Genomic DNA, 14,030 nt, shown 5'->3' with positions numbered 1-14,030 from the left:
ATACCGGCTTTACAACTTGGATCGGACTACGAACTGAGAATAGAGAATTGCGAATTGAGGATTAGAATCCGACCGGCCGGATTAGTTTCATTTTAATCGATTTGGTTTTAATTGATCGATTTCTAATTACCAACGTATAGTCTGATACGGTTCGCGAGAAGTGATTGAGCTTCTCACAATACTTATCGCGATCGCGTCCCGAGAAATAATGACGCGAGACGGAGCGGCGCGCGGACACGTCTTGCCGGCTCGAGACTCGGAGCGCGAATGACTAGGAGTTTGCTACGCGGAAAACAACAAACTGCCGCGCGCCGACCGTTACATTATTTCCAGTTTTTATAACCGCGTCGAGACGTGATAAACGCGAATCGGACTACGCACTGATAATAGAGAATTGCGAATGGAAGATTATAAGAAGTCGATTAGTCTGCTTAGTTCAATGTTTTGGCCGTTTTTTATTTCTAACTTTGATCCGCGTTTCTTGCTAAATTGTAATAAAGATACGCGATATAGGCGTATCCGAGGAAATGCAAATGTTCTGATCAACGCGTTACGACGCACGTTAAAAAGCGCGTGTTCGATTGAGAAAAGACGAGGGTTGCGTATTATGAAACGTATCATAAAGCCTGTGTCGGATTACGCATTGAAGATGGAAAATTGCGAATGGAAGACTAGAAATTAACCGATTAAAACGAAACGATTAAAATGAAAATTAACGACTAAATTAAACTAATCCGATCACTCGGCCTGTATAATCTCATACAGGCTTTGCTCGTTTTCGCGAGTAATAATTGCGTCACTCCTAAAACAATAGGTTTAATCACTGAGGAAATAATTGATATTCACGTATGCTTATAGTATCTATAATTATTCAAAATAGAGAAAACCAATGTAAACGTTTTTAATTATTGTTTCAGTCCGCGAGTGCATGCTGAAAATAATAGCGCGACGTGGAGCGACACGCAGCACTACGATACCACGCATTGTAAAACTGGATTTACATTTGCCGCGCGGCAAATTTTTTAAGCGTGTTCACTACACAAGAGAAAATTTCTAGATACACGAAAATTTTACTATCCTACAGCCAATCAACGCGTTTAAAAAATGTGTTGTACGACAAATGTAAATGCAGTCTAACATTTGAAACGCGGCTATCAAAACTGAAGATAACGGTCGGCGCGCGGCATTTAATTGTTTTCCGCGTACGCGTAGTAGTCCATTCGCGCTCCGAGCCTCGAGTCGGCAGGACGTGCCGCGCGTCGCTCCGTGTTTCGTCGCGTATTATCTTTCGGTACGCAGTCGCGATAAGTATTATAACGCAATTTTATTTGACACAGTCTTTATGACACGTTTTACAATGCGTGCCTCCCGTCTTCTGTCAGTCGAACACGCGCTTTTTAACGAGCGTCGTAGCGCGTTGATCAGAACATTTCAATTTATTCAGACACGCTTATAATATCACGTCTCGTCGTTACAATTTGTCAAGAAACGCGAATATCAAAGCTAGAAATTAAAAACGGTCGGTGCACGACGTTTGTTCTCCGCAGTAAAGACGCAGTCATTCGCGCTCCGAGCCTCGAGCCGGCAGGTTGTGCCACGCGCCGCTCCGTGTTTCGTCGCGTTATTGTCTTTCAGGACGCAGCCGCGATAAGTATTGTAAATCAATTTCATTTCTTGCGAACAAATAAAGCCTGTATCAGGGTTATACGTCGGAGATTAGACCTGAATTAATTGAAACGAAATTAAAACAAAATGTATTAAAATTAAGCTAATCCGATTAGGCAAATTTTAATCTTCGACTAGCAATTCTCAATTTTTCTGGCGTTGTCTCGTTCAAGTTTAACGCGTATTAACGCGAGTATCAAAATTGGAAATAATTCAACGGTCGGTACGCAGTTTCTTGTTGTTTGTTTTTCTCGCGTAGTAAAGACGCAGTCATTCACGTTCCGTGCCTCGAGCCGGCAGGTTGTGCTCCGTGTTTCGTCGCGTTATTGTCTTTCGGGACGCAGTCGCGACAGGTGTGAGTAGCACAATTATTCCTCGCGAAGGAATATTACTTCTTTGCACGTTCGCTATCGCGCGTGACGTACCGATTTTTGTAAGAGAATTATTCAATCGTGTAATACAACTTTGAAATGCGTTCGTTTTCCGTGAAGAATTAGCGATTGTCGCTGGCGGGAGTGCCGGGCGCGATCGAGTGTGTTCTCGAGATCGATGTGCGTGCGATCGTAATTAACTGTGTTTTCGAGTGAATATTGTGCTGTGCGACGCAACGAAGACACCTGAGAGGAGGTCGAGGTCCTGGGAGGCTGCGGGCGACGGCGAAGCAACCGTGGGGTAAGTTTTTGGTCACATGTGTTACTTGTTTCGTAAGAATTAATTCTTTTGCGCCAAACATCCGCTTGACAAAAATTCAGTGACAATTGATGGTAGAATTTTAACTTGGATTTCTTTGTGATTTTCTTATCGCATAAACGATGAAGATCGAAACGAAGTGTACCGTACATATGTGTTACATATGTGAAATAAAAATAAATTGTGTATAGAAGACACGGGAAAGTTATTGATTTAGTCGTAAGCGATTTCCGTAGGATTAAATAACTGGTATAACGTTATATGAACTCTAAACTATGAGGGAATAAGTTGAAATATCTTGATATAATTTTGAACTTAATGAGCTTAAATCTCTTCGTTATCTAAATCTTGCGGATCTGATATTCGCCCGCGACTTGATCCACAGAGAAGTTTTCTCTGCGAATTGCTAAACGTTTGTCCCTTTCTGAATTTATACGTTAAATCATTAGCTGTTTTAACGTTCTTAATCCTGCACCCACAGGAAAAATTTCCGAATCCAATGCTATTACACTTGAATGTATCATAAAATAGGATCGATATAGCGCCAATCATATTTATTATAAAGAAAGGAATATTTTAATCTTAAGAAACATCCTAAAATCTAGAATAAAATGATAAAATATGTATCGTCTTTTGTCGAATATTGCGGTGCCAACTTGGTGCGTTGTAAAGCGTCGTCTACAATAACTGGCGTAAGCGTGGAGTAAGAAGTAAGAGTAGGAGTAACGTTTTTGGCGTAAGCTGTTTACGCCGACTCAATCTACAATACGGTGAAGTAGGTGTTGTAGGCATGCGTGAAAAGGCGTAAGAGTAAGAGTAGGCGTAAGAAATAAAAATAATTCATTTCGCTTACTCCCTTACTCCAGCTCTATTAAACCGGAAGTAGCTCTCTTACGCCTACTCTTACTTCTTACTCCACGCTTACGCCGGTTATTGTAGACGACGCTTAAGACGGAGGGAAAATTTATTCTAAACGCAATATATAAACTTACATTTGTATAAGTTACTCTTGTCTCAATATAGTGGGTCAATCTTTTTTAATTCGATAGAGGAGAATAAGAATTATTGGTTTTATTTTGATATCGTGTTATTTTTATACCAAATGAGGTTGTGTCACCCTTTCTGAGGGTGTGTTTTCTTGCAATGTCTCTCCTTAGCATTTGCGAACGTCGACGAAGGGCTCGCCCCGCTGTAAGCGAATCCTACGTGCGAATCCGAATTGGGCAATTTTGCGGTCATGGCCGTTCACAGTAACGCCAGTGCCATTATCAGGGATTGCATAATTCGGGAAATCGTATATATCGATCGTTATTTCCACCGATATTTTGATCGAGCGCCCTTACGTAAAGGATTTGCATTCGTTTCGCATCACGACGATGAGTTATGTTGAACCCTCCGGCACACAATTGAATTTATCTAAAACCACTTGCTAATTCCATATAAAATTTCGTCTAGAAATTACGTTCTTTAGCAACGCCGTTATTTTCAAGTTAACTGGTCTATTCCGATTAAACCGATCTTCCAATCGTTATCACCCATCCTCCCTTTCTCTCTCCGTTACGAGTCCACTCGTAGTTATATTACTATCGCAATCGTTAATTATGCAAAACGTTATACGCGGTATTTTCGTCCACACGACTCGTAATCTTTTGACCTATCGTTATATTAAGAATATTCGATTATTCATTGTTAGTCGAGTATTCGTGACTCGCAGTCACGCCAACTGCTTCATCGATTGCCGTATAACGGTATAAATCGGTTGCTACACGCGCGTCATACATTAACGCGATCTGCAACGATGCCTTAAATATATCTTTCGCCGAGATCCTGGCGCGTTCACGCGCTCGTCGACGGCTTCTCCGGGACTTTCGCGAAAGCAAATAACAACGGGAATATCTGTTACCGAACAATATTGACGAGAGCGGATTTATCAGATTAACGAGACCAATTTTCACGAGGATAAAAAAAAACGAAAATAAACGAGCGCACACGTTGAGGTAGAGCGGGGTGTAGTATCAGCCGATTTGCGAAAACTACTTTATTACACCCCCGGCGTATTCGCGATGTGCGCCGGTGCTTCGTATATGAGCACAGATTGAATATCGAATATCGCGTATTCCAACGGCGCGGCGGCGCCTGTGATCAGCGACGTTCGGCTTCCCTGAGTCGGTGTCGCGATGCACCCAGCCAAATGACGAGTAATCAACGCTTAACCCGTTCCGCGCGCACAGGCAGAGACGTATTCTCCGCCTATCGAGTAATTTGGTTCAAGTACAATTTCGGTTGCCGCGTAATCGCCGCGAACCGCATATACACGGCTGCGAAAGCGATCCGGTTCTCTGCCGCGGGTTTAATCCGAGATTTATGCTTCCCCGTTGTGAGGGAATAAAGCTTTTTATCGTATGACCGTATTTTTATTATTCGTAACCAGACGCGCTCGGCGCGAAGTGATAAAATGCGCCCGTTTCACGGCGCTTCTTTGCGTATCTTTCGAAAATAGTTCCCCGACGGATACTTCTCGCTTAGAGTTACTGACGACGGGTACGTATTTCGTCGGATAACATTGAGCTCCATTAATTCTTGCCCGCATACGCGATATTAAGTCAGTAAAGCGCAAGAACAAGAAAAGAAGTTCGCAATATGCTAGAAGTAACGAAATGCTGATAAAAATTTAAGCACTATTTTATGTAGGACTTTGAAACTCGTTACGAACAAAGGTAATTGATGTGGAGTAAAAGTTAGTTGGTATCCTGGAGAATTGATATCTTCGTTTCTTTAATGTTTTCGCGAGGAACGAAAGTTATATCGGCGCATTATTGGGAGACAATTGCGCGCAGGAATAACAAAGAACTTGTGGATTTATAATATGCAACACGGTGGAAGAATGAGAATGTACAGTAATCGCTCGCGAGGCAGATATAGAAAATAGCAAGCGATGTGCTTTAAAAGGAAAGCATTTATAAGAATAAACGGAGTCCGACCGCATTGATGTGAATGCTTCCATAAATTTTCTTTGGCCGTAATTAGCGCGGATAATGAAATTTGATTGGACTGTTTCCCGCAAACACCGTAATAAATGGCTTCGTTATCTTCTCTAGCAACGTCGACATAATTGCGCCTTTCACGCGTGCTGACTCTAACAAAGCTTTATACTTTTCGATCAAGTTTACTTAATACACAGATTATTTCGGTTTCTTAAGGAGAGATTGATTTCTCCTTCTGCTGAAATGCGCTTTGCTTTTCGATCCCCGAATTAATTAAAAAATTAATTTGTCGTTACGACAGTTATTTCGCTTAATTCAAATTACGCAGTTACAGTTCCGAGGTGTTATATAGAAATCAAGTATATTAGTGCAAAATAAATTTACCTTTAATTTAGTTTTCTCTCTCCCGCTCTTTATTGGGGTCGCAATGATATGTTGACTTAATAACTTTTCCTCGGAGTATCTTGTTGCCACTTCGTATTAAGGCTACCACGATTGACGTACATATAAAGTGTGTGAGTATATCTAGCGCGCGCGTTATCATTTATAATGTCCTTTTATACTTTTTCAATGTAGAGGAAAGGTACTCGAAATTCCAGGAAAAATAATTCTTAAAAAAACATTCGCGGTGGACGTTAGATGGACAAGTCCAAATAAATATTTATTGACGTGGCTTTTTAAAATGGTTTTTTTTAATAGTTTGTATTTGTTAAATTTATTTATAGAATCATTGTGTTTATTGAATTTATTTATAGAATCATATTTATTTACAAAATAAATATTCACTCCAATTTGGTGCTCCCATAAAATATATGCCGCGTAATATTTCAAATGCGTGTCGCTTTTGGCGTCTCGCATATTCCGCGCAGCCATTTTCGTCCGTTGATGAAATTTAATCAAAAGCCGAGCGCGAGCGCGGGGCGGCGAGAGAGTTTGAACATTTCCGACCACTGATTCGCCGATTGCTGATCCACCGGCTTGAACTCTTCAGCCGCCGACCGTGGGAACTTACGCAACTTCCGCGATTTGCGGAATCGAATTAACGCTAAACAGAGTTTCACAGTGCGTCAAATCTCGAAATGGTTTCGCCGCCCCCTAAGGGCGACGGGTCGGTCGGTTCGCTGTAAGTTCCAAGTTGCCGCCGGCTGTTAATTATCGTACGAGTACAAGAAACCGCAGAGTCTTGCAGCCTCTCCTCCCTAATGTAATACGCCGCTTCGTGGATGCATACGGAGAGACGTGCGTGCGTATTACGAATCCACGCGGGGGCCAGGACGGACGAATCTCAGCGGGTGGCGTAACAGGCTTTTGTTGACGATAGCGGACGGGATTACAAATCCTCTTTGCACCAGACACGATTTCATAAGTAACTCATAGCATAGAGCTGGCAGTCTCCGGGCACGCTAATATTATTCGCCGCCGTGTATGGTACCGGAATACGTAATACCGTGGTCCGCTGTGTCAATTAGCTACTTTGATCCTTTGAGCCCCGACGTGTGTGTTAAAAGTGGCGCGATTGACGTTACCGCGATTAATAGTCTCACGAATACCCCGCAAAATTGCTTCAGTACAGAAATATCGTTCCATAAGAACTATTTAAATAATGGTGGTTGTCTGTATTTCAAAATTTTGGATTTTTGCGTGCGTGCGGGTGTGTCGAGATGTAACAAATTTCGCAATTTATTTGGACGGAATATCGTAATACAATGACTGTCGAGACTTTTGTTTAGAAAAAGAGCCGAGTATATAAATAAATTTCTTGCTGCTAAAGTGATCGAAATTTACTTCAAAAGCGTTGTGTTACATCAGGAGTATTGTTATTTTGTGAAATATCTTAACGACACAATTGTCTCAGGTAAATGTACTGTATTGACCAGATCATTCTTTCTCGAAATCTTTACAAGCACTCGTCGCAGTGGCTATTACGTTTGGTTCACTCGGTTCACCAGCTTCGCTCCATCGTACTTAAAAATTAATCGACAAACGACTCCATTGCTTGCTCGCCCTGTTACAAGGAATTTGTAGAAGCTCGAGCGCGAAGTGCAATAGCGTGCTGGAAATAATCTCAAACTCCTTCTGTTCTTTCCACTTTACTTATCGCGCTGCGTTCCACGCGGTGACACGAGCTTTTTGCGAGCTACGCGACTGGCTCGTTCGCTAATGGTTAATGTCTATCGCGCAGCTGAGCCTCAAACTTGTCTGCTAAGAAAGGTAAAATCAATCGATTCGGCGCACGTGCATGTCCCGAGGGAGAGCGTAAACCGATATCCAGGAGATGCCTGCCGGGGCTCTCCTGAGCGAATTGACCACTCTGTCGGACCGCTCAGGGACCAGGTGAGAAAAGGTCGAGAAATCGGTCGCTGGACTACTTCTGTGAAAACCTCGGGGCGACGGTACTGGTGAATTTCTAATACGGCGAAAGTCCCATCGGTGCATCGAGTCGCAATATTCGTCTTTTATTTAGCAAAAGATACATGGGAATTGAGCCACTGTCACATTAACAAGGTAAATGTCACGTGAAACTGCGTCTCTCTAGATAGTCGGCGAATAGAACTTTTTCGGAAAAGTAGAAAAAGATACGATCCTTTTACAGCCAAAATTCGCGATTTATCTTTGTACACTTTATTCTACCTGACTGTAATTTAACATATTGCTGCGGTATAATGCAATAACGGCGATGTTGTTGAAATTAATATTAATACGATACGTTGTAGCGACAGTTGTTGCGATTAACATGCGCATGGAATTAACTATTTCGCAGCGTCGACACAATATTTTAATAGCATAATATACACGGATTTAGTTTTGCGTAATAACAAGTGAGATATTATATGTAACATGCGTGGCATACAAGTTTTAATCTGTTTATTTCATAAATAGAGATAATATTTAAGCGTCGCCGGGATAAAATTTTTATTTCGTATCGCGCGTTGCATTAAACCGTCATTTAAAATCTACGAAGCATCGACGGGGATTAATTCCGGAAACGTTTCGCGCTTTATTAGCGTAATACGGTACAGTTTGCAGTAATTTCACAGATTCAACGAGGCCGCTAGAGACTCTCTGCGATTTTAAGTCGGGAGAGAGAAAGAAAGAGAGATGTACGATTTACGTCCGATTTATGTCCGCTGAAGAAATCGAACGGCTCGCGCAGGTACGGTCGTTAAAGTTCTCGCCTCCTCTCGAAAAGGAATGCCAGGAACTAGCTGGGAGCGCACGAGAAAAATTCTCCTCATCCACCTGACGCATCGCAGTTGCGCGCGTAATATTCCACCGGGAACTCGGGACCTCTCGCCAATTCGAGACACAATCCCCCTCTTGCAGATCCATTTTGTCGTATCGTATATAAGCCAGGGCGGAAAGACATACTCCCCCCTTTTCTCTCTCTCTCGCTCTCTCGTTCATCGATTTATCCCGCAAATATGAGTCCGTCAGTCTCGGCACACTCCCGGTCAGTTCTGATATCAGCAGAGAGAGCCAATCCGTTGACTCACGAGCTGGTCGGCCGGCGATACAGCAGATCTCCGTGGAGTATCCGACGAGATGGAGGATGCGTTGTGTAATACGCACGTTCAAGGAGAGCGATACCGACCCACCTACCTACCCATCTACACCCGACCAATTTGCGAGTCAAATGGAATTGGCCGCCGTCCGGAGTCCAGCGGGTTTGTTTGCCCGGACGTTGAACGTGACTGTTCCGTGGACCTGGGACGACAGCGATATATATAACATCGGAGGATTAAAGCCCATTAGACACGTACGTAGTCAGTGCCGCTGGACACCCTGTTGCCCGCATAAATGCCGAGCGAAGTCGTTCCACGGTAATAAAGCCAACGACGTAAATGGATAACGGACGTTAGATAATGGATCGTTATCTCTCGCGATCGACCCGCCTTCAATTCGCGCCCGATCTACGATCGAATTTTTGAGTCGATTAACAGCGCGACAAGGAGCACGCAGCCGGCTTTTCATGTTAATCGACATAAAAATGTCGTAGCGCGATACTGCGGCAAAATGGAGCGCTTTTTGATTAGAGCCCCAACTGACAAACATTGATCGGTAACATATTTTTCTCTACGGCATTCTCGCTGCGTATTTGATTGTCAAATACAGGATAGATCGCGATTCTCCTTTTTGTCCCATGCATTTATTGATAAATATAGAGTGACATTTGTTGATATTGATACAGTGACAAGGGAGAAAATAAATTCCATATGCGTCATTCGTTTTTATCTCGCAGAATGCATCCCCGAGTGCGGGGAAAAAGTTGATTAAAGCACTAGTCGATGCGACAAGAATTGATTAGATAGAAGATGCACAGAAATGAATATATAAAAATACCTGCGCGCCTCGGGCGCGATATTTACGATATTTTCGCTCCGAAGGGTACACGCGAATTTAATTAAACAGACAATGCGCGATCAACGGGGTACGTTAATTAAATCGCCCGCGGTAAATCCTAGTGCTGCATTCATGTTTATCGTGCGCTATCGTGATCGAGCCTCTCGTTTAACATACCATTTTTAATCCGCAACTTTCCGCGCATCCAGTATCCGTTCGATTATGTTCCGCTTCCCCGCGTCCCTTAGCTCGTCGTTCTATTTCCGTTATGAGGAAACAGAGCCACTTTTCTTGCCGCGGCAAATCCCGCGACGGGCAAATGAATTATCCAACCTGATCGATCCCGAGAACCGAGAGAGGAGTAACCGCTCACGATTTTTTGCTGGCACGTACTCCGCTCATGACCCACTGAATGAGTCTTCGAGAAATCGCTATTTTTTTGCCCTTCCGCTCGACAGGATCTCGTCTAAATAAAATGCTTACGTTAACTACAGTTCGGAAAATTGCGACTCATTCAAAAAGTCCCCATGACAGTTTTGCCCGCGTACCATTTTCTTTTGCAGATACGCAAAAATGGAGCTGATAAGTTTACCACGAAATTTACTGTTGTGAAAGAACGTAATTATTTTCGCCCATATTAAGATTTTTAATTAATATTACTTAAATTGGTTTGAAGCAATGAGGATATGCGCAACGCGTACGCAATATGCATTATTAAAACAACGTGCAACACACGAATAAATAAAATAAAAATACTTGGACACGATGTGAACATAAGATGCAGATATTTTTGACCGTTTGCTATTGGCCGAAATTACCCGAAACACTTTCGAGAAAGAAAAATCGTGAGTAATAACTTTGAATTCACGAAAACGCAAGCTTAATAAAACACGGAAGAGCACCCCCTCCGTTTCATCTGTCGTTAAGCGAGTTTGGACAGGAACATAAATCGGGACAAACTTCGAGTGCGCCGTCGTCGAAATTGCGCGTTTATTCTTGCAGTCTCGTCTGAGACTGAAATTGCCTTTCTATGATAATCACCGGGCATAAAGTAGGGTCTCCTCTGCCAAGAGTGTAAAGCGTCTTCACTTCATAATAATCGACTTTTCTGCTCCCTCCCCGTCGATTCGGTCGCTCGAAAAGGTCTAAAATTACTTGAGATTTATTCGGACGGAGAGACACTTTCATCCTCGATCGGAGGAAGATCGAAGATACGCCTTATAAATCGCATATTGATCTACCGCGCGAATTTGGAGCCATTTTCCTGAACAATGCATTCATTTTAATGCAGTGCGCACGTTGCTCAATTGCCCATCGATTTGTGAGTCGCATACTGCCGTACATGCATTGATATCGGTTTGCGATTAGTCGTTAGTGTTGGGTAGCTATTGTTGCCCAACAAACGTGCTGCACAATATTACACCAGCTAATTATAATAACAATTTCTCTAGTGCAGTTCAATTAATTATTGCCGCCCCGTAATGGCTGTTCATTATTCATAGGACTTGTTCTGTCTAAGTAGCTTTGATAATTAATGAAATTAAATTGAGATCGATTAGATCAGGTCCGCTACGTCGAGACTTCGGAATTTCTGGATTCGCGCAATGGCAGGATCGTGTGAATTTTCAATCAAGAGCAAAATTATTTTACGAAGCAGAGTGATCCCTACACGTCACTTCTTTCCAAATTTGTACCTGGCATTTCTCTTTCATCCTATCTAGTTTCATTAAAAATTAATAAACTCGCGTGCAAGCGCATGCAGCTAATTTTTTTCGCTGCACTTTAACATATCCGCTAACCTTGTTGTATTTTACCGTGACAGGGTGCTGCGCCCAGCAACATTCTCTAACATAGACTGAATAATGAAATAAACTGAAGATAATAAAAGGTAAACAATTCCGAAAGTTTCGTGATTAAAGTGGGCGAGCTAAACTTTGTTTCGCTACGGTGTCTTTCGAACACGATTGGTAAAGTTGGGATCCCGATAGAAGAAGGATCGTTAGACACTCGACAGACAGAAACTTGATTGAAAGTTCCACCATTCCGCGTCGCTTTTTTAAGAAAATCCGCATAGTGCCGACGGTGCTGAAATAAATAGTTAATCAACGAATGCTGATTAAACGAGTGACGTTGCAAGCATGCGCCTCATCTCAATTATGAATATGCATTAGAACCGCCGTAATAAAAGGTGTTATTAGCGTAAACATTGATAAATTTTTGCTTTGAAATATTCCACCAAACATTTAATTTATCTATTTGCATGCAATTATTAATAATGCAAAAGGAAATTAATGCAATATACACACTAAAAGTCATATAAAAGCCACATTATTATATTACAAATTTACTATGGGATAAATTTTACATCACTTTCTGTGAATTGTAATTAACTTGTGTTTGCTTTGGAAAAGGAAAAAAATCAATGTAGATTACATTCGTTGGGAAACGTCATGATTTCTCATCGTTACGCGCCAAGGCGCAACAAAGTAACAAAATTTTCAGACACCTCTACAAATTTTGAGATACCAATCATCTCTTTTTATATGGCCCAGCGTTCGGAATGCTAGTAGAACAAGACTTCAATAATTCCGACAGTTCGCCATGCATCGTGACGTACGAGCAAATTTGATATCCAACACGGTTCTCTTTGAAGAATCTGCACACGCGGCCAATAAATTTCACATTGTGTCGTCAGTGGCTGCCCCGACACTCCATTTCTGAGTGTCAGCGGTACCCTCCGCACGTTTGAACAGTGCGAACGATGAGTGGAATATATAAAAGGATGCTTGATTTATACATATAACATTTTGACTTGCAAAAAATTAATTGTCTCGAAAGAAATAAAGGAAGCGACGCCGCGTGAAATCGTTTTCAGAATTATTCAGGCCCAAGGAAGGAAGAGGGACACCATAACACTTTATCTTTCGTTTGTTTGAGAATTTATAAAATATTATGTAACACGGAATCTTTTCACGCTGAATGCGTTCTATTTGAATATTTTTTTGTGTTTTTCGAAAATTGTTAACATTTACATCTGATTCTATGAAGTAGAATCCGATATAGCCCGAGTAATTTGATTGCAAATCATTTTGCAGCATGCATGACAAAAATTTCAATCGCGAAACCTATAAACGATGTTTACGTCATAAAATTCTTTCGCGCACATGTTAGTAAGGATTTAGTAGAGCATTCGTCATAGGATAGCAACCATAAACAACATTTGTGCGCTCACGTCCGTGAAGAATTATGGCTAATATAATCTGCATATAAAAACGTGAGATGCACAATTTCACGAAATTTTGCAAACTCGAAGTTAAATGTTTCCTCAAAATTAATGTAATGTAACGGAACGTCGTATTTTATTTATTTTGCGTCAGAATAGCGTAGAATATTTTCCGCGATTATTTACCCTAATATAATACGGACGTATTTAATTTATTTCCAATTATGAGCACATCGTCTTTTTATGGTACCGCATTTTATCTTTTTTTTTTTACAAAACGTTACCATCAAATTATTGTTGGTGGATGTGCTTTGTTGCAGGATGTAGGAATGTAGCATTGCCCTCAAAAATTGGAGAGCACGCGAGATATTTTTTTGCAAGTGCGGTTTAGAACGCCGATATCGGTGACGCTCGCTCGCTTGTTTCGCAGGTTTCCGCAAGCCGTGTTTCCGAAATTCTCTTACGTGGTAGAAGATCGTGCATAATCCGCACAATAGCCGCCACAACAATTGGAGATCATGGGATCCACGGGCACATTCATCGCGATGTGTCGTACATGATAAACAGCACGGTGACGGAGGGAGACAGGAGGGGTGTGTGCGTGTATTGTCTTGCTAATGCTGGATTTCTAGGTAAAAGGCATGTGATTGCGAAACGAAAGAATGATGTGACGAGGTTGCGCGCCGATTGTCGGATTCGGTCGCCAGCGACAGCGACTGCAACCTCCTCCATCACGTTCATTAAAAAGTACGCGAAAGGATCGGTCGTTTCGAGAAAGGGACAACTCTTCCTTGACAAGACTTCCACGAGTGATCGAGACATTTATTTTATTATCGCACCTATCTAATAATTGTATAATAATTCTCTTTCTACGAATTTTATTGATTATTATTTTATACAGGGTGAGTCATTCCATATCCGACAAAATTTTTGAGAAGGTAGAACGGATCGAGATGAATGGAAAAGTCCTGTACCATTTTGCAATTTTCGTAATAGTTAACGAGTAAGTAATTATTAAAAATCGTTGTCTTAGGCCGGCCTACCGCCCAATTCGAGTGCGTGGCGAGATGTGCGCATATCGATCGCCAGGCGGTCACATCTTGCCACGCGCTCGAATTGGGCGGTAG

The 14,030-nt window shown here is 41.9% G+C and overlaps 1 protein-coding gene across 3 annotated transcripts in view; it reads left to right on the top strand.

Annotated features, from left to right (window-relative positions):
• Positions 1–1,108: 1,108 nt before the first annotated feature.
• LOC105565509 (dopamine D2-like receptor) overlaps positions 1,109–14,030 on the top strand; it is a 53,678-nt gene continuing 40,756 nt past the window's right edge. For all 3 annotated transcript variants that reach the window (XM_012018766.1, XM_012018765.1, XM_012018764.1), the window contains exon 1: positions 1,109–2,337. The gene's annotated coding sequence lies outside the window, so the exon portion shown is untranslated. The remainder of the gene's footprint in view (positions 2,338–14,030) is intronic.

The sequence above is a fragment of the Vollenhovia emeryi genome, unplaced genomic scaffold (genome assembly GCF_000949405.1).
Source record: "Vollenhovia emeryi isolate VEMERY1.0 unplaced genomic scaffold, V.emery_V1.0 DF939151.1, whole genome shotgun sequence".
Lineage (NCBI taxonomy): Eukaryota > Metazoa > Arthropoda > Insecta > Hymenoptera > Formicidae > Vollenhovia > Vollenhovia emeryi.
This window is presented reverse-complemented; position numbering and strand designations above follow the sequence as displayed.